This window comes from Rhinopithecus roxellana, chromosome 11 (assembly GCF_007565055.1).
Source record: "Rhinopithecus roxellana isolate Shanxi Qingling chromosome 11, ASM756505v1, whole genome shotgun sequence".
In the NCBI taxonomy this organism is placed as follows: domain Eukaryota; kingdom Metazoa; phylum Chordata; class Mammalia; order Primates; family Cercopithecidae; genus Rhinopithecus; species Rhinopithecus roxellana.
The window spans coordinates 132,196,670-132,218,297 of NC_044559.1; the positions used below are offsets into that span (position 1 = coordinate 132,196,670).

General features: G+C 43.0%; 1 protein-coding gene across 2 annotated transcripts in view; it reads left to right on the forward strand.

The window, feature by feature from the left end:
* The first annotated feature begins 6,377 nt into the window (after positions 1-6,377).
* The window catches only part of ANXA7 (annexin A7), a 40,903-nt gene continuing 25,652 nt past the window's right edge, over positions 6,378-21,628 (forward strand). For both annotated transcript variants that reach the window (XM_010373091.2, XM_010373092.2), the window contains exon 1: positions 6,378-7,568. The gene's annotated coding sequence lies outside the window, so the exon portion shown is untranslated. The remainder of the gene's footprint in view (positions 7,569-21,628) is intronic.

The window sequence follows — 21,628 nt, forward strand, 5'->3', positions numbered from 1 at the left end:
GGCTTTGGGGAGATTGAAAGGTGAATGAGACATGGTGTTTATTCTTAGGAAGGGAAATAATATGTATATGGAGATACCTTTATTGCAAGGTATAATATGGAGTAAGAAACATGAGAGAGGCTTCTGGTGCTAAGGAAATAGAGTGAAAAGAGATCATTTTGTTAAATGACAGTGAAAATATTCTGAGTAGGAATTTTATGAAGCAGAGCACAGGGCACTCAAGATGGAAGGAGCAACAGGACGGGAAGTTTGGAGGCAGAAAAGCCTATGAGATATTTGAAGGTACCTTTGGGGATTAGTATAAATTAAATCTGGAAGGCAGATTGAGATAAGATTATAGGAGTATTGTGGATTTTTGTAGATCTGAGTATGAATCCTGGGGCAGCCATCAAATTTTGTATCGCTGGGGAAGCTAAACTTCTCTAAGCCTTAGTTTCTTCATCTGTAAAATGGAGATAATACCAAGTACCCCAAATTAATATTGAAGTTAAACGAAAATGTTTGCAAAGTTGGAGAACTCACACATCCCAATTTCTTTCTTTCTTTCTTTTTTTTTTTTTTTGAGACAGTCTCCCTATTGCCCAGACTGGAATGCAGTGGTCCTATCCTGATTCACTGTGACTTTGCCCCCCCACCCCCACCCCGCCCCCGCCCGGCTCAAGTGATCCTCCCACCTCAGCCTCCCTAGTAGCTGGGACCACAAGTGCAAGCCACCACGCCCAGCCAATTTTTGTATTTTTTGTAGAGACAGGATTTTGTCATGTTGCCCAGGTTGTTTTTGAACTCCTGAGCTCAAGAGATACACCCTCCTCAGCCTCCCAAAGTGTTGGGATTACAGACATGAGCCACTGTGCCCAGCCGCCAGTTCCAAAACCTATAATCATTATATACTTACCAGTTCAATATCCCTAATCTGAAAACCCAAAATGCTCCCGTGAACATTTCCTTTGAGTGTTGCGTCGGCACTCCAAAAGTTTCAGGTTTTGGAACATTTTGGATCTCGGTACTCAAAAAGCTTTAGATTTTGGAGTATTTTGAATATCGGATTTTTGGATTAGGGATGCTTAACCTGTACAAAATAGTAGTAGTCAAGACAATGTGATACTGGCATAGAATAGACATACAGGTCAGTGCAATAGAATTGAGAATTATCTTAGTCTGCTTGGGCTGCTGTAACAAAATACTGTAAACTGTGTGGATTGTAAACATCAAATTTATTTTCCACATTTCTGGAAGCTGGAAAGTCCAAGATCAAGGCACTAGCAGATTTTCTTTCTGGGAAGGGCATGTTCTTACTCTGGAAGGGGTGACTGAGCTTACTCTTTCCTCTTTTACAAGGACCCTAATCCCACTCATGAGGGCTCTGCTCTCATGACCTAATCATTTCCCAAAGATCTCACCTCCTAAAGCCAGAGGTTAGGATTTCAACATGTGAATTTGTGTGTGTGTGTGTGTGTGTGTGTGTGTGTGTGGTGTATGTATGTGTATGTGTTGAAGTGGAGGAGGGTCACAAAACATTCAGACTGTAACAAGAATAGCAGGGCATAGTGGTTCATGCCTGTAGTCCCAGCACTTTGGGAGGTGGAGGCAAGCAGGTTGTTTGAGCTCAGGAGCTTGAGACCAATGTGGGCAGCATCCTGAAACCCTGTCTCTAAAAAAAATACAAAAAAACTTAGCTGGGCATGGTAACACATACCTGTAGTCCTAGCTACTTGAGGGGCTGAGGTGTGAGTATCGCTTGAGCCCAGGAGGTTGAGGCTGCAGTGAGCCAAGATTGCACCACTGCACTCCAGCCTGGGTGAAAAGTGAGAACCTGTCTCAAAAAAAAAAAAGATAAGAAAAGAAAAAAACCTTAACATTTATGGTCAATTGCTTTTTGACAAAGGTACATAAGCAATTAATTGGGAAAAGAACAGACTTTTCTTTTTTTTTTTTTTTTTTTTTGAGGCGGAGTCTCGCTCTGTCGCCCGGACTGGAGTGCAGTGGCCAGATCTCAGCTCACTGCAAGCTCCGCCTCCCGAGTTTACGCCATTCTCCTGCCTCAGCCTCCCGAGTAGCTGGGACTACAGGCGCCCGCCACTTCGCCCGGCTAGTTTTTGTATTTTTAGTAGAGACGGGGTTTCACCGTGTTAGCCAGGATGGTCTCGATCTCCTGACCTCGTGATCCGCCCGTCTCGGCCTCCCAAAGTGCTGGGATTACAGGCTTGAGCCACCGCGCCCGGCCCAGACTTTTCAACAAATAGTGCTGGGACAACTGGATATCCATGTGCAGAAGAATAAAGTTATACCCTCACCTCACATAATATACAGAGATTAACTCAAAATGGTTCAAATACCTAAAACAAACTCTTCAAAGAAAATAAAGGGTAAAATCTTCATGAACTTACATTGGGCAATGTTTTCTTAGATGTGACACCAAAAACACAAGCAACCAAAATAAAAATAAATAAATTAGACTATCAAAATTTAAAATTTTGGGCCAGATGTGGTGGCTCACACCTGAAATCCCAACATTTTAGGAGGCAAAGATGGGAGGACTGCTTAAGCCCAGAAGTTCAAGATAAGCCTAAGCAACATAGACCTATCTCTACAAAAAAGAAAAAATTAGCTGGGCGTGGTGGCGCACGCCTGTAGTCACACTACTTGGGAGGCTGAGATGGAAAGATCACTTGAGCCCAGGAGGCTGCAGTGAGCCATGATTACACTCCAGCCTGGGTGACAGAGCGAGATCCTGTCTCAAAAAAAAAAAGTGTAAAGAATGAGAAAATATTCACAAATTATATGTCTGGTAAGGGACTTACAACTTAAAAGGACAGATAGATAACCCAGCTAAAAAATGGGCAAAGGATCTGAACAGACATTTCTCCAAAAAAGATGTACAAATGGCCAATAAGTACAAGAAAAGATGCTCAACATCATCAATCATTAAGGAATACAAATTACAATGAGATACCACTTCCTACCCACTACGGTGGCTATGATAAAAAAAGAGGTAGTAACAAGTGTTGAGGATCTGAAGAAATTGTAACCTTCATAACAGTGCTGGTGGGAATGTATGATGCAGCCAATTTGGAAAACAGTTTGGCAGTTCCTCAAACAGTTAAACATTGAGGGCCAGGTAATGATGACTCACACCTGTAATCCCAGCACTTTGGGAGGCTGAGCTAGGAGTATTGCTTAAAGCCAGGAGTTTGAGACCAGCCTGGGCAATGAATCAAGACCCTGCCCCTTTAAAAAAAAAAAAAAAAAAAAAAAAAAAAAGTTAAAAATTGACTTACCATTTGACCCAGCAGTTTTGCCCATAGGTTTGTACCCATGAGAAATGAAATCATATATATATATAAATATTCATAGCAGCATTATTCATGATAGCCAAAAGATGAAAACAATGAAAATATCCACCAGCTTATGAATGGATAAGCAAAATGTGGTAAATCCTTACAAGGAAATAGTATTTGACCATAAAAGTAATGAAATACCGATTCATGCTACAATATGAAAGCCAATTACAAAAGACAACATTCTTTACAAGTGCATTTATGTGAAATGTTCACAATAGACAAGTCTATGGAGACAAAGTAGATTAGTGGCTGCATGTGGAGGGGGAGTATAGGGGTATTGGGGGTGATGGGTAAAGGGTATGGGATATAACCATTCTAAAATTGATTGTGGTGATAGATGTACAACTCTGAATGTACTAAGAATCATTGAATTGTACACATATGGGTGAATTATATTTCAATAAAGCTGTTACCAAATTTTTTTAATCTTAGAGAATGTAAAAAATAAGGATATTTAAATCCTTAACACAGTACCTAGCAAATAGTATGTCCTTAGTAGCTATTATTTGATAAATACCATTTTGAATTTTGCTCAGTAACATAGATTGAACTAGCCGTAGTGTGTAAGATGGTTTGGTAATGGAAAATCCAGTTAGGACACTACTGTCATGGTTTGGACAAGAGATAATGTAGGTGTCAGCTAAGATTATATCAGTAGGTATAGAGAGCAAGAGGTAATTTTTAACTACAAGTAAAGGAAATAAGTAGTGACATTTTGTAGGTAGAACAAGAAAGTAAAATCTATAGGATTTGTTTGCTGATTGTGATGGATGAAGAGTGATGTATCTGTCAGCCAGAATATAATCAGAAACTACACAGTAACAGGTGGCACAGAAACATCCAATTTAGTAGAATGGTGGTGACAGTACATAAAAGTCCAAATGCTTAGCTTATTGTCAAATGCTGATTCTAAGATGGCTTCTGCCCTTAATAGGAGACTGACAAAAGCAAGGACAATGTAATGGAGTTATATTTTCTAAAGTCAGCATATGAAATGAAAAAAATATTTTCAAAACTACCTTTGAAAATCCTTTAGGGTAACACATGGGTTCTCTCAGTAGATCTACCAGAGCCAGGTTTTTCCAGTGTTGGAAATAAATCTATATTTGGCTGATCACCAGATGAAGTAGTTGGCTTGGATTTTGGAGACCCTATTGTAGTCAATCAGACAATTATTTATCAAACACTCACTACTAGGCTCTAAAGATATCCCTGTTCTCAAGAAGCTTACATTCTAGTTGGGGACAGAAACAGTAAACACAGAATTTCAGATGCTTTTAAGTGGTATAAGGAAAATTAAATAATGAGCATAGCTGGTAGTGGTGGTTGTGCTGGTGGCAGCTACTAATGTTCAGGAAGTACCTCTCTGAGGAGATGACATTTTTTGTTGGTTTGAGACAGGGTCGGGCTCTGTCGCCCAGGCTGGAGTGTAGCAGCGAGATCTTGGCTTACTACAGCCTCTGCCTCCCGGGTTCAAGTGATTCTCCCCTGTGAGCATCCTACGTAGATGGGATTACAAGTGCACACTACTATGCCTGACTAATTTTTATATTTTTTGTAGAGATGGGGTCTCGCCATGTTGCCCAGGCTGGTCTCCAACTCCTGGGTTTAAGTGATCTGACTGTCTTGAGCCTCCCAAAGTGCTAGGATTTCAGGCATGAGCCACTTCGCCCAGCCAGGAGACGACATTTGAGATGACACCATGGAGAACATTCCCAGTAGAAGCAATAGCAAGTGTAAAGGTCCTGAGAATCTCTGTTGCATTTGGTCACAAGCTTGGTATGTTTGGACCAAAGACCACTGTGTTCAGAAGTTAGTAATTAAGGAAAGTGAAGGCCAGGCATGGTGGCTCACGCCTGTAATCCAAGCACTTTGGGAGGCCAAGGCAGGCGGATCACAAGGTCAGGAGATCGAGACCATCCTGGCTAACACAGTGAAACCCTGTCTCTACTAAAAATACAAAAAATTAGCCGGGCGTGGTGGCAGATGCCTGTAGTCCCAGCTACTCAGGAGGCTGAGGCAGGAAAATGGCGTTAACCCGGGAGGCGGAGCTTGCAGTAAACTGAGATTGTGCCACTGTACTCCTTTCAGCCTTGTCGACAGAGCGAGAATCTGTCTCAAAAAAAAAAAAACTTAGCCCAGCGTGTTGGTGGACACCTGTAATCCCAGCTACTTGGGAGGCTGAGGCAGGAGAATTTTTTGAACCCAGGAGGCAGAAGTTGCAATGAGCTGAGATCATGCCATTTCACTCCAACCTGGGCAACAGAATGAGACTCTGTCTCAAAAAAAAAACAAAAACACAAAAAAACAGACTGACACAGTGGGATGTTCACATTAGAATCATGATGCCTCTTATTTCACATGAACTCTGGGACATACGATGGCCTTCAGAGATGTTGACCCAGGCATGGTGGCTCATGCCTGTAATACACCCAGCACTTTGGGAGACTGAGGCAGGTGGATCGCTTGAGGCCAGGAGTTTTGAGACCAGCCTGGCCAACATGGCGAAACCCCATCTGTACTAAAAATACAAAAAATTAGCTGGGCGTGGTGACATGCCTCCCAGCTACACGGGAGGCTGAGGCATCAGAATTGCTTGAACCCAGGAGGCAGAGTTTGCGGTAAGCCTAGATCGCACCACAGCACTCCAGCCTGGGTGACAGAGCAAGACTCTGTCTCCAAAAAATTAAAAAATTTAAAAAGGTCCAGTTGACTTCAAAAAAGAAGATCAGGAAGAGTTTATTGGAGCAAGAGGGAGATGAGCAACCTTGGAAACAAGTCTAATTAAATGAATAATTGTTAAAAGATGAGCAGTGCTTTCTAAGCAGAGGTTGCAGGAGGGAAGGGTCTCTGATCCTGGAACGCCTTTTATGCCAGGAAGAAAGGATGAATTGAAAGGATGAAATGGCAAATGTCATGGTAGACTATTGGACTATTCCTGCAGCTCAGGAAAGTGGACTGGAAATAAGAGGTTTGGCAAATACCCTGTTACTGTGGTAATTAAGGCAGAGGGAGGGTTTGGAATGAGCTCACAAAGGGAACTCTGTAGAATGAACAGAGTAGGCTTCTCAGGCAATGCTTAAATCCTGGAGGTCTCTGGGGTAGGTAGGACAGAAAGTCCTGTTATTTTCCAGGTAGACAGACTTGGGCACCAGGGAATTAATGCTGGTCACCCAGAGAGTTGTGCAGTTTTGTCTACCATTGTTAAATGAGGCAGTGACCTGCCTCAAATACTTTTCACTCCACACACCTATTTGGAAGCCATGTATATTTTGCTTGCTCTTCCCATTTAAAATCGTAGTCCACTCTATTCCACCCCCATGAGGAAGCTTTTGGGTAGAAAAGTGTGTAGAGGAATAAGTTGATGTGCATCAGATGTGCAAACTTTAGTGTGCATCAGAACCACCTGGAGGACTTGTTAAAACAGGTTGCTGGGCACCACCCCAGGAGTTTGATTCAGTAGGTCTAAGGTGGAGTTCAATAATCTGCATTACTAACACGTTTCCAGTATTATGATGATGCTGTTCCAGGGACCACACCCAGAAACTACCTTTTACCACCCTAAAAGGTAGCTGATTGGTTTTTGCTCTGTAATATAAATTCCTTAACGAGTTTAAAATATTGATCTGAGCCCTTGTAATTGCCTCAAATGTTTAATGCTAATGTGTGTTTAATGCTCTAGCCCATGAGGGGAGCCTACAACCACCTAACAACTCCCTTCGGGAGTGATTTTGATTAGTTCATCTACAGTTCCAACTAAGATTTCCCACAAATATTACTTGCACAGGAGGCTAACAAAAAACGCTGTGTTTGTCCCCAGAAAATACCTGGAGAACGGCATTTCAAAGGCGGAGAGGCTTCACCAGCCTCCCTGTCTCAGCCCTTCTCGACTGCCCACCACTGAAGGGGCCCCGGATACTCCCAGGACTGCTGCAACTTCCTAGGTGACTTGAGGCAGCCTTAAAAGGGATTGGCGCAGGGTCCTTGCGACAGATAAATGTGATTAAAAATCCGCTGGGCCACACGAAGGGAGAGTCTCTCAGGTGGCGTCTAGGGGCGGGACTCAGGGACAGCACGCTCCCCGCACCGCCCCCTCCGGCTTCGGGGCGTTCCCGCCTGCAGCAGCCATCCTAACTGGCTCGTGAGACGCCCCGCCTTCTCTGGGCCCGCCCCCGGCTCCATCTTGCGGGCGACCGGGTTGGGCTGTGACGCTGCTGCCGGGGTCAGGTGAGGAGCGGCGCCCCCTCCCCTTCCCACCTTGTCCGCCTCGGTGGTCTTGCCCTCGGCCTGCTCTGGGCGCCGCTGTCCCGGAGCTGGTGGGGCGCGTCTGAAGGGCCGTGTGGGCCTCCCGGGTGACGGCGACCCGGTGTGCGCGTCTCGGAGCCGGGCTGCCGGCCAGGGTGTGTTGGGGTGGCGTGGGTGAGGCGGCCGGCGCGACTAACGGGAAGCCCTTCGGTCCGTCTGGAAATCCCAGGGACCAGTGGCGCCCCGCCCTCGGGCAGGTGGAGGGGCTGAGGCCGGAGCGTGGCCCAGCCGCCTCGCGGGAGGCTAAGTAGGGAAACGCACGGGCAGTGCTGAAAGCCGTCTGGCTGGTGGTGGCTGTACTTTCCGGTGACACAGCGAATTTAGGGAAACTTGGGAAATTTTTACTCTGCTTAGTGAACCATAGGACAGAATGCACCAGGCCAAGGTTGTACACTGGTTCTCGTTTACAGTTCTTGAAAGCTCTTCTAGGATAGCGTTCCATATTTAATTCCTGTTCCCCGACCAGCGGCAAATGTGTGTTGAAATTAGCTCGTCCTGTGCAAAAACTGCCCAAGGAAACCAAGGTGCAGCGGTAGATGGCTGATGTCCACCCTAAAGTGACAGACATGACGCTGTTATCTTCCGACTGCCGTAAATGCCATAATTTTTGCCAGTTGATAGCCAGCTAATCTGCTAAATGTGTCCGAATTAGATGATGTGAGTGTAATGAGTTACCTTCCAGGCAAGGAAAGAGTTTCAAGCACTATTTAGGTAGAAGAGATAATTTTGGACACTGCAAACTTTCAGTCCTCACTGGTGGGTGACTACCTACCTGTCCGTGCAGAGGACTAGCCATGCCTCCACGTTCTTTCTCCAAGTCGCTGACTGATTTAAATGATCCTACCAGACCTAGAGGCCGGTTTTGCAAAATTGTATTCGCTGTTGCGCGTTATCTTCAGTCACCCTTCCTGTTTCGTGTTATTTTTTTTTTTTCCCATAAATTTGCAACCGCTGCCTCTTGGTTTCCTGGGCTTCATGCCATCTATGAGAAACGGTGAGACCCAGCCCTCTTACTAACTGACTCACTGGGTGGAGATGGTTTGGAAAACCAAAAATGATTTTCTAGTCTTTTAAAAGTGGTTGCTAACAGAGAATGTTAAAAAAAAAAAAAAAAAAAAAAAGAAGAAGAAGGCCGGGCGCGGTGGCTCATGCCTGCCTGTAATCCCAGCACTTTGGGAGTCCGAGGCGGGAGGATCACGAGGTCAGGAGGAGTTCGAGATCAGCTTGACCAACACGGTGAAACCCCGTCTCTACTTAAAAATACAAAAATTAGCTGGGCGTGGTGGTGTGCGCCTGTAATCCCAGCTACTCTGGAGGCTGAGGCAGGAGAGTCACTTGAACCCCGGAGGCGGAGGTTGCAGTGAGCTGAGATCGCCACTGCACTGCAGCCTGATCGGCAGAGAGACTGTCCCCCCCCCAAAAAAAAACAAAAAACAAGGCCGGGCACAGTGGCTCACGCCTGTAAATCCAGCACTTTGGGAGGCCGAGGCGGGTGGATCACGAGGTCAGGATATCGAGACCATCCCGGTTAACACGGGGAAATCCCGTCTCTACTAAAAATACAATCCAAAATTGCCGGGCGTGGTGGCGGGCGCCTGTAGTCCCAGCTACTCGGGAGACAGGGAGGAGAATGGCATGAACCCGGGAGGCGGAACTTGCAGTAAGCTGAGATTGTGCCACTGCATACCAACCTGGGCGACAGAGTGAGATTCCCTCTCAAAAAACAAAAACAAAAACTCTAGACTTACTATTCATTTGGGCAAAGTTGAGAAGTGTTTTTTTTTTTTTTTTTGAGACGGAGTCTCGCTCTGTCACCCAGGCTGGAGTGCAGTGGCGCGATCTCGGCTCACTGCAAGCTCCGCCTCCCGGGTTTACGCCATTCTGCTGCCTCAGCCTCCCGAGTAGCTGGGACTACAGGCGCCCGCCATCTCGCCCGGCTAGTTTTTTGTATTTTTTAGTAGAGACGGGGTTTCACCGTGTAGACCAGGATGGTCTCGATCTCCTGACCTCGTGATGCACCTGTCTCGGCCTCCCAAAGTGCTGGGATTACAGGCTTGAGCCACCGCGCCCGGCCGAGAACTTTTTTGAGTCACTCTGGGCGTTATTTAGCTTTTTACAAAAACGTTTAAAATCTGCCTCTTGAATAAATGATATATGAACAATTCTAAAAGGGCTAAAGTACATTGAAAAGTCTTTGCCGGTGCAGTGACTCAGCCAGTAATCTCAGCACTTTGGGAGGCTGAGGCGGGCAGATCAGGAGATCAGGAGATCGAGATCCTGGCTAACACGGTGAAAGCCCGTCTCTACTAAAAATACAAAAATTAGCCTGTCCTGGTGACACGCCCCTGTAGTCCCAGCTACTCTGGAGGCTGAGGCACAAGAATCTGTTGAACCCAGGAGGCAGAGGTTGCAGTGAGCTGAGATCGCACCACTGCACTCCAGCCTGGCAACAGAGTGAGACTCCATCTCAAAAAAAAAAAGAGTGAGAGAGAAAAGTAAATAGTCTTCTCCATTGTGTCCCAGTTCTTCATCCAGGAGGCAGTCACTGTTTTCTACTTCCTTGAGTGTCCTTTCAGGGATATTCTATAGGTCCAAATCAGTACATTTTTTACACATATGGCTGCACACTATGCAGTTTTTCCCTTTGCCTTTTTTTTTTTCATTGATATGTGTTACAGATGGTTTCATATATGGGTAAAAAAAAACAAAAAAGCTGCCTCCTTTTTAATAACCACATAACACCTCCTTGTATGGTTATCCATAATCTGTTTCACCTGTCCCTGCTTTTTAAAAATTTCAGCAGTGGCCCGGCACAGTGACTCACGCCTGTAATTCCAGCATTTTGGGAAGCCGAGATGGGTGGATCACCTGAGGTCAGGAGTTTGAGACCAGCCTGGCCAACATGGTGAAACCGTGTCTCTACTAAAAATACAAAATTTAGCCGGGTGTGGTGGCACGTGCTTGTAGTCCCAGCTACTTGGGAGGCCGAGACAGGAGAATCGCTTGAACCTGGGAGGTGGAGGTTGCAATGAGCGGAGATCACGCCACTGCACTCCAGCCTGGATGATAGAGCAAGACTCCATCTCCAAAAAATATGAAAGATAAAATTTCAACAGCTTTTGGAGTACAAGTGGTTTTTTGTTACATGGATGAATTATATGGTGGTGAATTCTGAGATTTTAGTCACCCAGGTAATGTACATTGTACCTAATGTGTAGTTTTTATTCCTAGCCCCCTTTCACCCTCCCTTTCTGAGTCTCTAAAGTCCATTATAACACTTCATACCTATGCCTTTGCATACTCATAGCTTAGCTTCCACCTATAATGTGAGAACATACGGCTTTTGGTGTTCCACCCCTGTGTTACTTCACCTAGAAAAATTGCCTCCAGCTTAATCGAAGTTGCTGCAAAAGACATTATTTTGTTCCTTTTAGTGGCTGAGTAGTATTCCATGGTTTATGTATACCACATTTTCTTTATCCACTCAGTTGATGGGCACTTAGGTTGATTCCACATCTTTGCAGTTGTGAATTGTGCTGCTATAGATATACATGTGCAAAAGCCTTTTTCATATAATGACTCCCTTTCCTTTGGGTAGATACCCAGCAATGGAATTTCTGGGTGGAATGGTAAATCTATTTTTAGCTCTTTAAGGAGTCTCCATACTGCTTTCTGTAGAGGCTGTATAGCAGTGTAATAAGTGGTCCCTTTTCCCCACATCCACACCAACATCTATTGTGTTTTGACTTTTTTTTTTTTTTTGAGACTGAGTCTTGCTCTTGTTGCCCAGGCTGGAGTGCAGTGGTGCCATCTCGACTCACCCCAACCTTCGCCTCCCGGATTCAAGCAATTCTTCTAACTCAGCCTCCTGAGTAGCTGGGATTACAGGCATGTGCCACCATGCCCAGCTAATTTTGTATTTTTAGTAGAGACGGGTTCCTCCATGCTGGTCAGGCTAGTCTCAAACTCCCGACCTCTTCAGGTGATCTGCCCGCCTCAGCCTCACAAAGTGCTGGGATTACACATGTGGACTACCGCGCCCGGCCCTTTTTTTGACTTTTTAATAATGACCATTCCTGTAGAAGCAAGGTGGTATCTCATTGTGGTTAATTTGCATTTCCCTGATGATTAATGATGTTGAACATTTATTTCATGTTTTTTGGCCATTTGTATATCTTCTTTTGAGAAATGTCTATTCATGTCCTTTGCTCAGTTTTTAATGCAATTGTTTTTTTTCTTTTGATTTCAGTTCCTTGTAGATTCTGGATACTAGTCCTTTGTTGGATGCATGATTTACAAATATTTTCTCCCATTCTGTTGGTGGTCTGTTTACTCTGTTTATTTCTTTTGCTGTGCAGAAGCTTTTTAGTTTAATTAGGTCCCATCTATTTATTTTTGTTTTTGCTGCATTTGCTTTTGGGGTCTTAGTCATGAATTCTTTGCCTAGGCCAGTGTTGAGAAGAGTGTTTCCAATGTTCTAGAATTTTTATAGTTTCAGGTCTTATATTTAAATCTTTTATCAACTTGAGTTGATTTTTGTATAGGGTGATAGATAGGGATCCAGTTTCATTCTTCATGTGGCTTGCCAGTTTTCCCAGCATTGTTTATTAAATAGGGTGTCCATTCCCCAATTTTTGTTTTTGTGTGCTTTGTCAAAGAGCAGTTGGCTGTATGTATTTGGCTTTATTTCTGGGTTCTCTATTTTGTTCCATTGGTCTATGTGCCTACTTTTATACCAGTACCATGCTGTTCTGGTAGCTATAGGCTTGTAGTGTATTTGAAGTCTGGTAATGTGAGGTCTCCAAATTTGTCTGTTTGCTTAGGATTGCTTTGGCTATTCAGGCTCTTTTTGGTTCCATATAAATGCTAGGATTGTTTTTTCTACTTCTGTGAAAAATGATCTTGGTATTTTGATGGGAATTGCATTGAATCTGTAGATTGCTTTGGGCAGTATAGTCATTTTCACAATATTGATTCTTCCAATCCATGAGCACGGGATGAGTTTCCGTTTGTGTCATCTATGATTTCTTTCAGCAGTATTTTGTAGTTCTCCTTGTAGAGATCTGTCATCTCCTTGGTTCAGCATATTCCTAGGTATTCTATTTATTTTTTATTTTTGCAGTTGTTGTAAAAGGTATTGAGTTCTTGATTTGATTCTCAGCTTGGACGTTTTTGGTATATAGCAGTGTTACTGATTTGTGTACATTGATTTTGTAACCTGAGACTTTACTGATTTCATTTATCAAATCTAAGAGTCTGTTGGAGTCTTTAGGATTTCCTTGGTATATAGTCATAACATCTGCAAACAGTGATAGTTTGACTTCCTCTTTTCCAATTTGGATGCACTTTATTGCTTTCCCTTGCTTTCCCTCTAATAGGAGTGGTGAAAGTTGACGTCCTTGTCTTGTTCCTGTTCTTAGGGGGAATGCTTTCAACTTTTCCCCATTCAGTATGATGTTGGCTTTGTCATTGTATATGGCTTTTATTATTTTGAGTTAGGTCCTTTCTATACCTCATTTGTTGAGAGTTTTTTTATTGTAAAGGGGTGCTGGATTTTGTTGAATGCTTTTTCTACATCTATTGAGATGATCATATGGTTTTTGTTTTTAATTCTGTTTATGTGATACATCACATTTATTGACTTGTATATGTTAAATCATTCCTGCATCCCTGGGATGACACCTGTCCCTTATTGATGGACGTTCAGATGGTTTTTAACCTTTTCCTATTACAAAAATACTGCAATGAATAGCCTTGTACATATATAATTTTGTCCTTGTGCAAGTATTTCTATAAGGTACATTCCTGGAAATGGAATTGCATTCTAGTCTGTTACATAATTATTTTTCAAAATGTACCAAAATTCACTTTCTTAAAATTGCTTTAATTTTTATTATATACAGATAATCTTTGCCTTATTTTCATTTTTGTTGACATAATTCCTCCAGGCTCTCAAAGGTAAGATTTAGGATAGTAGCTAAAGAATTTAGATATAGGTTTTGTCAGTGGAACAATTTCTTGAGACTTAGAAATTTAAATTGCTTATGAAGTCTTTGGTACTATAACTGCTTATTGCCTTTCAAATTACTATTAATTTATCTCATAAATTAATTTCAGATTTTTTTCCTTTATTTTGACCCTGACCCTTTTGCCCTTTGTCTATCTACTTCACTTTTCTTTTTCTTTTTCCTTGTTTTGTCTTGTCCTTTCCTTTTGCTTACCCTTCCCCTTCCCCCTTCCCTCCCCTCCCAGAGTTTTGGGATTATAGGTGTGAGCCACTGTGCCCAGCCTATCTGACCATTCTTTAGAGCTTTTGCCTCTCCTTTACTCTTTATACAAACCAGGCTTAGAAAAGAAAAAAGCAAAAAACAATTAGCCTGTCCCTGTTTTTATATCCAGCCCTTTGGGATCCCAAATGACTATTTTAGAATTGACTGGGTCAGTTTTTGTATCATTTTATGTTTCTTATTAACTTATAGCCTTGATTCAATCTATGTCCATTTATTCTCAATTCAGCACATTTTTAGCTTCTATCCTGTGTTCCTGTCATAAGAGACACTATATTATCTCGTTTTCCTATACTGTGTACTCAAAAGGCTGAATACTTATTCTCAATCTTTCTATCACCACCTAGGACAGTGCTTATTACACAGTGGACTTTCATAAACGTTGACTTGAGTTGGGTTTATTTGGCATCTTGGTATAAAAGAAATATGAACCATTTATAGCTGTATTGATGAGAAGTGCCAAAACATATATTTACAAATTTAGAAAATTAGATGTAGATCCAGAAATCCCAAAGTATTCTGGTATCAGAGTGTGAGTCACAGACCTGCAGAAGCCGAAATGCAGAATCTCAGGCCCCATCCTGGAGCTACTGAATTAAAGTCTCTATTTTAACAAGATCCCTAGGGATTCATATACACATTAAAGTTTGAGGCCAGGCGCGGTGGCTTACGCCTGTAATCCCAGCACTTTGGGAGGCTGAGCAGGCAGATCACTTGCGGTCAGGAGTTTGTGACCAGCCTGGCCAACATAGTGAAACCCTGTCTCCACTAAATATACAAAAATTGAGCAGGTGTGGTGGTGTGCACCTGTAGTCTCAGCTACTTGGGATGCTGAAGGAGGAGAATCGCTTGAACCCAGGAGGCGAGGCTGCAGTGATCCGAGATTGTGCCGCTGCATTCCAGCCTGGGCAATAGAGCAAAACTCTGTCTCAAAAAGAAAACATTGGGAAACACTATTTTAGTCAACCTCATTGTTCAAAGAAGGAAGAGAGAAGACTTGAGCTAGATAGGAGGGGTGAGTAAGCCCAGGGTTGAGGGCCAAGTCCGTTAATTATAAGAATGGCTTAGGCAAAGGAATGCTGGGAATAGTTCAAGTGTTAGAGATTTCGCGTTGACACGGGTTAGGTGTTGGTAAGAAATGAGTTAAATAGATAAATAGAGGCTGGATGCGGTGGCTCATGCCTGTAATCCTAGCACTTTGGGAGGCTGAGGCGGGTGGATCTCTTTTTTTTTTTTTTTTTTTTTTTTTTTTTTTTTTTTTTTTTTTTTTTTTTTTTTTTTTTTTGAGGCGGAGTCTCGCTCTGTCGCCCGGACTGGAGTGCAGTGGCCGGATCTCAGCTCACTGCAAGCTCTGCCTCCTGGGTTTACGCCGTTCTCCTGCCTCAGCCTCCCAAGTAGCTGGGACTACAGGCGCCCGCCACCTCGCCCGGCTAGTTTTTTTTGTATTTTTAGTAGAGATGGGGTTTCACCGTGTTAGCCAGGATGGTCTCGATCTCCTGACCTCGTGATCCGCCCGTCTCGGCCTCCCAAAGTGCTGGGATTACAGGCTTGAGCCACCGCGCCCGGCCACGGGTGGATCTCTTGAACCCAGGAGTTCAAGATCAGCCTGGGCAGCATGGCGAAACCCCGTCTTTACTAAAAATACAAAAAATTAGCCAGGTATGGTGGTGTGCACCTGTAGTCTCAGCTCTTCGGGAGACTGAGATAAGAGGATCATCTGAGTCCAGGAAATCAAGGCCACAGTGAGCTGATGTTGCGCTACTATACTCCAGCCTGGGCAATAGAGCAAGAAACCATCTCAAAAATATATATATAATAATAATAATTGGAGCCAGTACTAAGGAGACCTGAATATCAGGCCAATTAATTTTCATTTGATACTCCAGCAGTAGCCATTGATGATTTTTGAGCTGAAGAGCAGTTTGCTGAAAGAGTAGCATTTTAGGAAAGTTTAACTAGTGACAGTGTCTGAGAAAATTGGGAGAGTGAGAGAGTATAAGCAAAAATATAAACAGAGAAGGAGTTTTAATAAGATAGGCATCAAGTGATGAAACTTGGTCTGAGTATATGACCATGAGAACAGAAATTACAAGAGAGGCATTTCAAAGGATGGATAGAAAAATGCTGGGTTTTGGCCAGGCATGGTGGCTTATGCTTGTGATCCCAGCTCTTTGGGAGGCCGAGGCGGGCAGATCACCTGAGGTCAGGAGTTCGAGACCAGCCTGGCCAACATGGCGAAACCCCCTCTCTACTGAAATACAATAAGCCAGCGTGGTGGTGGGCGCCTGTAATCCCAGTTACTCAGGAGGCTGAGGCAGGAGAATCGCTTGAACCCAGGAGGTGGAGGTTGCAGTGAGCTGAGATCACGCCACTGCACTCCAGCTGGGGCGACTAAAGCGGAACTCTGTCTCAAAAAAAAAAAAAAAAAAAAAAAAAAGATAAAAATACTGGGTTTCTTACTATACTGGAGTATTAGGTAATTTAAGTAGTGGTGCTGTTGACAGATAAAGGATGTTAGGAGTGGTGTGGTGGAGAATGATGAGTATTTTATTCTAAACATACAGAAGTCCTCCTAACTGACTTCTGTCTTAATCTGCTCCTTAGTCTGTTTTGGTGATCCTCCACCTCACAGTTACATCCCACCTTTTGCCTTGCAAATAACATTGTTCTACTTTCTTGCCTATCTGTGTCTAGCACCTTTAAAAACCTAGTTTAAACCTTTGATCATTCACTCTCCACTTGTAGCAATGTTTTCTTATAGATGCCAAAAAAGAGATTACTGACTTTATATAGATATATTTGCCAGGTATATTATATCTGATCACTAATAGTATTTTAGATTTTTTTGTTGTTGTTGAAACAGAGGTTTGCCCTATTGCCCAGGGTAGAGTGCAGTGGCGTGATCTTGGCTCAAGCGATTCTCCTGCATCAGCCTCCTGAATAGCTGGGATTACAGGCACATGCCACCATGCCTGGCTAATTTTTGTATTTTTAGTAGAGACAGCATTTCACCATGTTGGCCAGGCTGATCTCGAACTCCTGACCTCAGGTGATCCACCTGCCTCAGCCTCCCAAAGTGCTGGGATTATGGGCGTGAGCCACCGCACCCAGCCTTTTTTTTTTTTTTTTTGGGACAGAGGTTTGCTCTGTGGCCCAGGCTGGAGTGCAGTAGTGCAATCTTGGCTCACTGCAACCTCCGCCTCCCGGGTTCAAGTGATTCTCCTGCCTCAGCCTTCCAAGTAGCTGGGACTACAGGCACGTGCCACCACGCCCGGCTAATTTTTTGTATTTTTTGTAGAGATGGGGTTTCATTGTGTTAGCCTGGATGGCCTCAGTCTCCTGACCTTGTGATCCTCCTCCTCAGCCTCCCAAAGTGTTGGGATTACAGGCATGAGCCACTGCGCCCAGCCCTAATTTTTGTATTTTTAATAGAGACAGGGTTTCACCATGTTGGTCAGGCTGGTCTCTGACCTCAAGTGATCCACCGGCATTGGCCTCCCAAGGTGCTGAGATTACAGACGTGAGCTACTGCGCCTGGCCGTATTTTAGATTTGATCAGGCTAAGAGGGTATTCTTTTGAATGTTTGTTTTTTCTCTGTTTATTTGCATTTGCTTTAGGTTAATAGTGTTTTCTTCAAATGCAGAAGATATATGTATATATATAGGGATATTTGTTTTTAACCACACTAGCTCCATTTATTTTACATGAGCCGTCTTTTCAAAAAATGGACAAGAGAGTGTAATTAATCCCATGTACTCATCACCCAGCATGAACAGTTATCAACTCCTGATTGCTTATTATGTCTAAATTCCTGCACTATATTATATATAATATTCCTGCATATTATTTTGACACAATCCCTGACATATCATTTTGTCTGTAAATATTTGGTGTTTATCTCTAGAAGATCAGAATACTTGATGAAAATCATAATACCATTATCACACCTAAAAAAATAGTAATGTCTTTTTTTTTTTTTTTTTTTTTTTTTTTTTTTTTTTTTTTTTTTGAGACGGAGTCTTGCTCTGTCACCCAGGCTGGAGTGCAGTGGCTGGATCTCTGCTCACTGCAAGCTCCGCCTCCCGGGTTTATGCCATTCTCCTGCCTCAGCCTCCCAAGTAGCTGGGACTATAGGCGCCCACCACCTCGCCCGGCTAGTTTTTTGTATTTTTTAGTAGAGACGGGGTTTCACCATGTTAGCCAGGATGGTCTCGATCTCCTGACCTTGTGATCCGCCCGTCTCGGCCTCCCAAAGTGCTGGGATTACAGGCTTGAGCCACCGCGCCCGGCCATAAAATAGTAATGTCTTAACATCACTTGATGTGCAGGTTATTGTTTACTTTTCCAAATGGAAATGAGTACCTTTTGAAGAACATAACTTTCAAACTTTCTGGTACAGACTGCAGTTTTTAAAAGATGTTTCCAGTGTTATGTTTGCTGATCAGAAGACTATCAACTTTTGATCACCATTATTATCACAGAATAGATAATATATGAATGCCTCCTTAATCTCAGACTAACCACAATCTACCACCCTACTTCCTTTTTCCATCAGAAAGCATTTTAATTTTAAAATTAGTCTACGTCTAATAAAATTGAGAAGGTAAATATACTGAAAGTGTTATAATGAATAAATAAAAGCCAAACTTTGTGCTAATTATTTTTTAATATTCTTGCATTATATATCACAGTTCTCTATGATCATAGCAGTTAACATTTATTGAGGACTTAATTTATTCCAAGCACTGCTAAATGCTTTGCCTATGTTCTTTTACTTAATTCTTACAACAACATCCTTAAGTAGGTACGTTCACGTCCCATTTGATAGGTGAAGAAATGAAGGCCTAAAAAGGCTAAGTAACTTCTTTTGAAAAGCTAAGTAACTTGCCTGTATTCACACAGCTAGAAATCCAGGATGTTAGATGGAAAATTCTGTTGGCAGTGCTGGTGAAAATGCAAATTGGTACAACCCCTGTGGAGGGGAATTGGGCAGTATCACATTCACCTTTACCCCTTGTCTCAGCAATGCCATTTCTAGGAATCTTCCCCAAAGATAATATTGGCAAAATATACAGAGAGGTACCTGTACACGGCTCTTCATTGCAAGACTAATAGTTAAAAGACTAGAAATAACTCAGATGTCTGCCATTAAATAAGCCATGATGTAGCCACACACTGAAGTACTATGTAGTTGTGTTTTTTGTTTGTTTTTTTTTAAGGTACACGGTGTCACTCTGTTGCCCAGGCTGGAGTGGAGTGGTGCGATCCTAGCTCACTGCAGCCTTGAAGTCTTGGGCTCAAGTGATCTTCCTGCCCAGGCTTCTGAATAGCTGGCACTACAGGTGCATACCACCATGCCTGGCTAATTATTTTACTTTTTGTAGAGATGAGGTCTCTCTTTTTTGCCCAGGCTGATCTCAAACTCCTGGCCGCAAGAGATTCTACTGCTTCAGCCTTCCAAAGTGCTGGGATTTACAGGCATGAGCCACTGTGCCTGGCCTATGTTGTTGTTTTTAAAAAGGATTGAAGACTATAGATGGTGGCCATAATAAGAGAAAAAAGCCAGTAAAGTAACAGAGTATGGGCCAAGAGCGGTGGCTCATGCCTGTAATCCTAGCACTTTGGGAGGCCGAGGCGGGTGGATCACCAGGTTAGTAGTTCAAGACCAGCCTGGCCAAGATGGTGAAACCCCATCTCTACTAAAAATACAAAAAGTAGCTGGGCGCGGTGGCAGTCGCCTGTAATCCCAGCTACTCGGGAGGCTGACGCAGGAGAATCGCTTGAACCCAAGGGATGGAGGTTGCAATGAGTTGAGATCATGCCACTGTACTCCAGCCTGGGTGACAGAGTGAGTCTCAAAAAAAAAAAAAAAGAAAAAGAAACAGTATGTTTTATGTAAGAATGGAATGGGGATACAAATATAGACATATCAGCTTATGTACTTAAAGACAGGTAGATAAACTGTAAAAGTAATCATGTGTAGGAGATAGTAAGGGACAGGGTTAGAAGTTAACAGGTTTCTGAACATATCTTGTTTTGTAGATTTGACTTTAGAATCCAGAAAATGTTTTATATAATTATAAAACTAAATCAAAAAATTTTAAAACCTTAAAAGTCAAAAGCAAAATGAAACAAATGGACCTAATATGTGTCAAATTGATAGCGTAACTACACAGGAATAATTTTCAAAGTGTCATTAAAACAGTAATTTGGGGCTGGGCTCTGTGGCTCATGCCTGTAATCCCAGCACTTTGAGAAGCTGAGGCAGGCAGATCACTTGAGTTCAAGACCAGCCTGGGCAATATGGTGAAACCCCATCTCTACAAAAAAATACAAAAATTTACCAGGCATGGTGGTGCGCACCTGTGGTCCCAGCTACGGCAGGGGGTGTTGAGGTGGGAGGATCACTTGAGCCCAGGAGGTCGAGGCTGCAGCAAGCTGTGATTGCACTGCTATACTCCAGCCTGGGTGACAGAGCAACACCTTGTCTCAAAAATAAAAAGTTTAAAAAAGAAAGCTAGAGTTTAATCCATGTATATGTGACTCCAGAATGTTAACTCCTAACCATTGTACTGTTGTTTCCCATAATGTGGTTATATCACCATATGAGGGGATTTCTGTGGCACCTAGAAAGGACTTTTTATTTTAATAGCTAAGTGTTTATTTTAATATTACCTTCTATTTGTGGTAAGAAAACTACTGGAAGTTTTCCATTTAGAAGTTTTCCATTTAAAAGTATGGTGATATTTAAAAGTGTGCTGATAATAAGCATACTTTAAAAATAAACGGAAGTAAAAAATTGGCTTAAAGAAAAATAGATTGGCTGGGTGTGGTTCTGGAGGCTGGGGAGTCCAAGATCGAGGTGCTGGCATCTGGTGAGGACTGCTTTCTGCTTCCAAGGTGAAGCCTTGGCCGGGTGAGTTGGCCTGTAATCCCAGCACTTTGGGAGTCTGAAGTGGGTGGATCACCTGAGGTTAGGCATTCAAGACCAGCCTGGCCAACATGGTGAAACCCATCTCTACTAAAAATACAAAAAAGTAGCTGAGCATGGTGGCAGACACCTGTAATCCCAGCTACTCGGAGGGTGAGGCAGGAGAATCACTTGAACCCCGGAGGCAGAGGTTGCAGTGAGCTGAGATCACGCCACTACACTCCAGCCTGGGCAACAGGGCAAGATTCCATCTCCAAAAAAAAAAAAAGAAGAAAGAGAGAAGAAGAATAGTTCATAAATAATAGTAGTAGTAGAATTGAGATGTGACAAAAATTATATGTCATGACAAAGTTGGAACCTTTGCTAGGCTGTACTGATTCCATTGGTGTGAATAATGAAATAAGCCTTTAATAAGCTTTGCTTATATCCCTAATATCCACATTTTAATTTTATGCCAGACTTTTGAAAAGAGAAATATTTTGCATAAAACCCTGTGTGTGTGTGTATATATCTATATGTTTTCAAAGGCCTTAACCATTATAAGAAATTACAGGCCGGGCACGGTGGCTCACACCTGTAATCCCAGCACTTTGGGAGGCCGAGGTGGGTGGATCACCAGGTCAAGGGATTGAGACCATCCTGGCCAACGTGGTGAAACTCCATCTCTACTAAAAATACAAAAATTAGCTGGACGTGGTGGTGTGCACCTGTAGTCCCAGCTACTTGGGAGGCTGAGGTAGGAGAATCGCTTGAACCTGGGAGG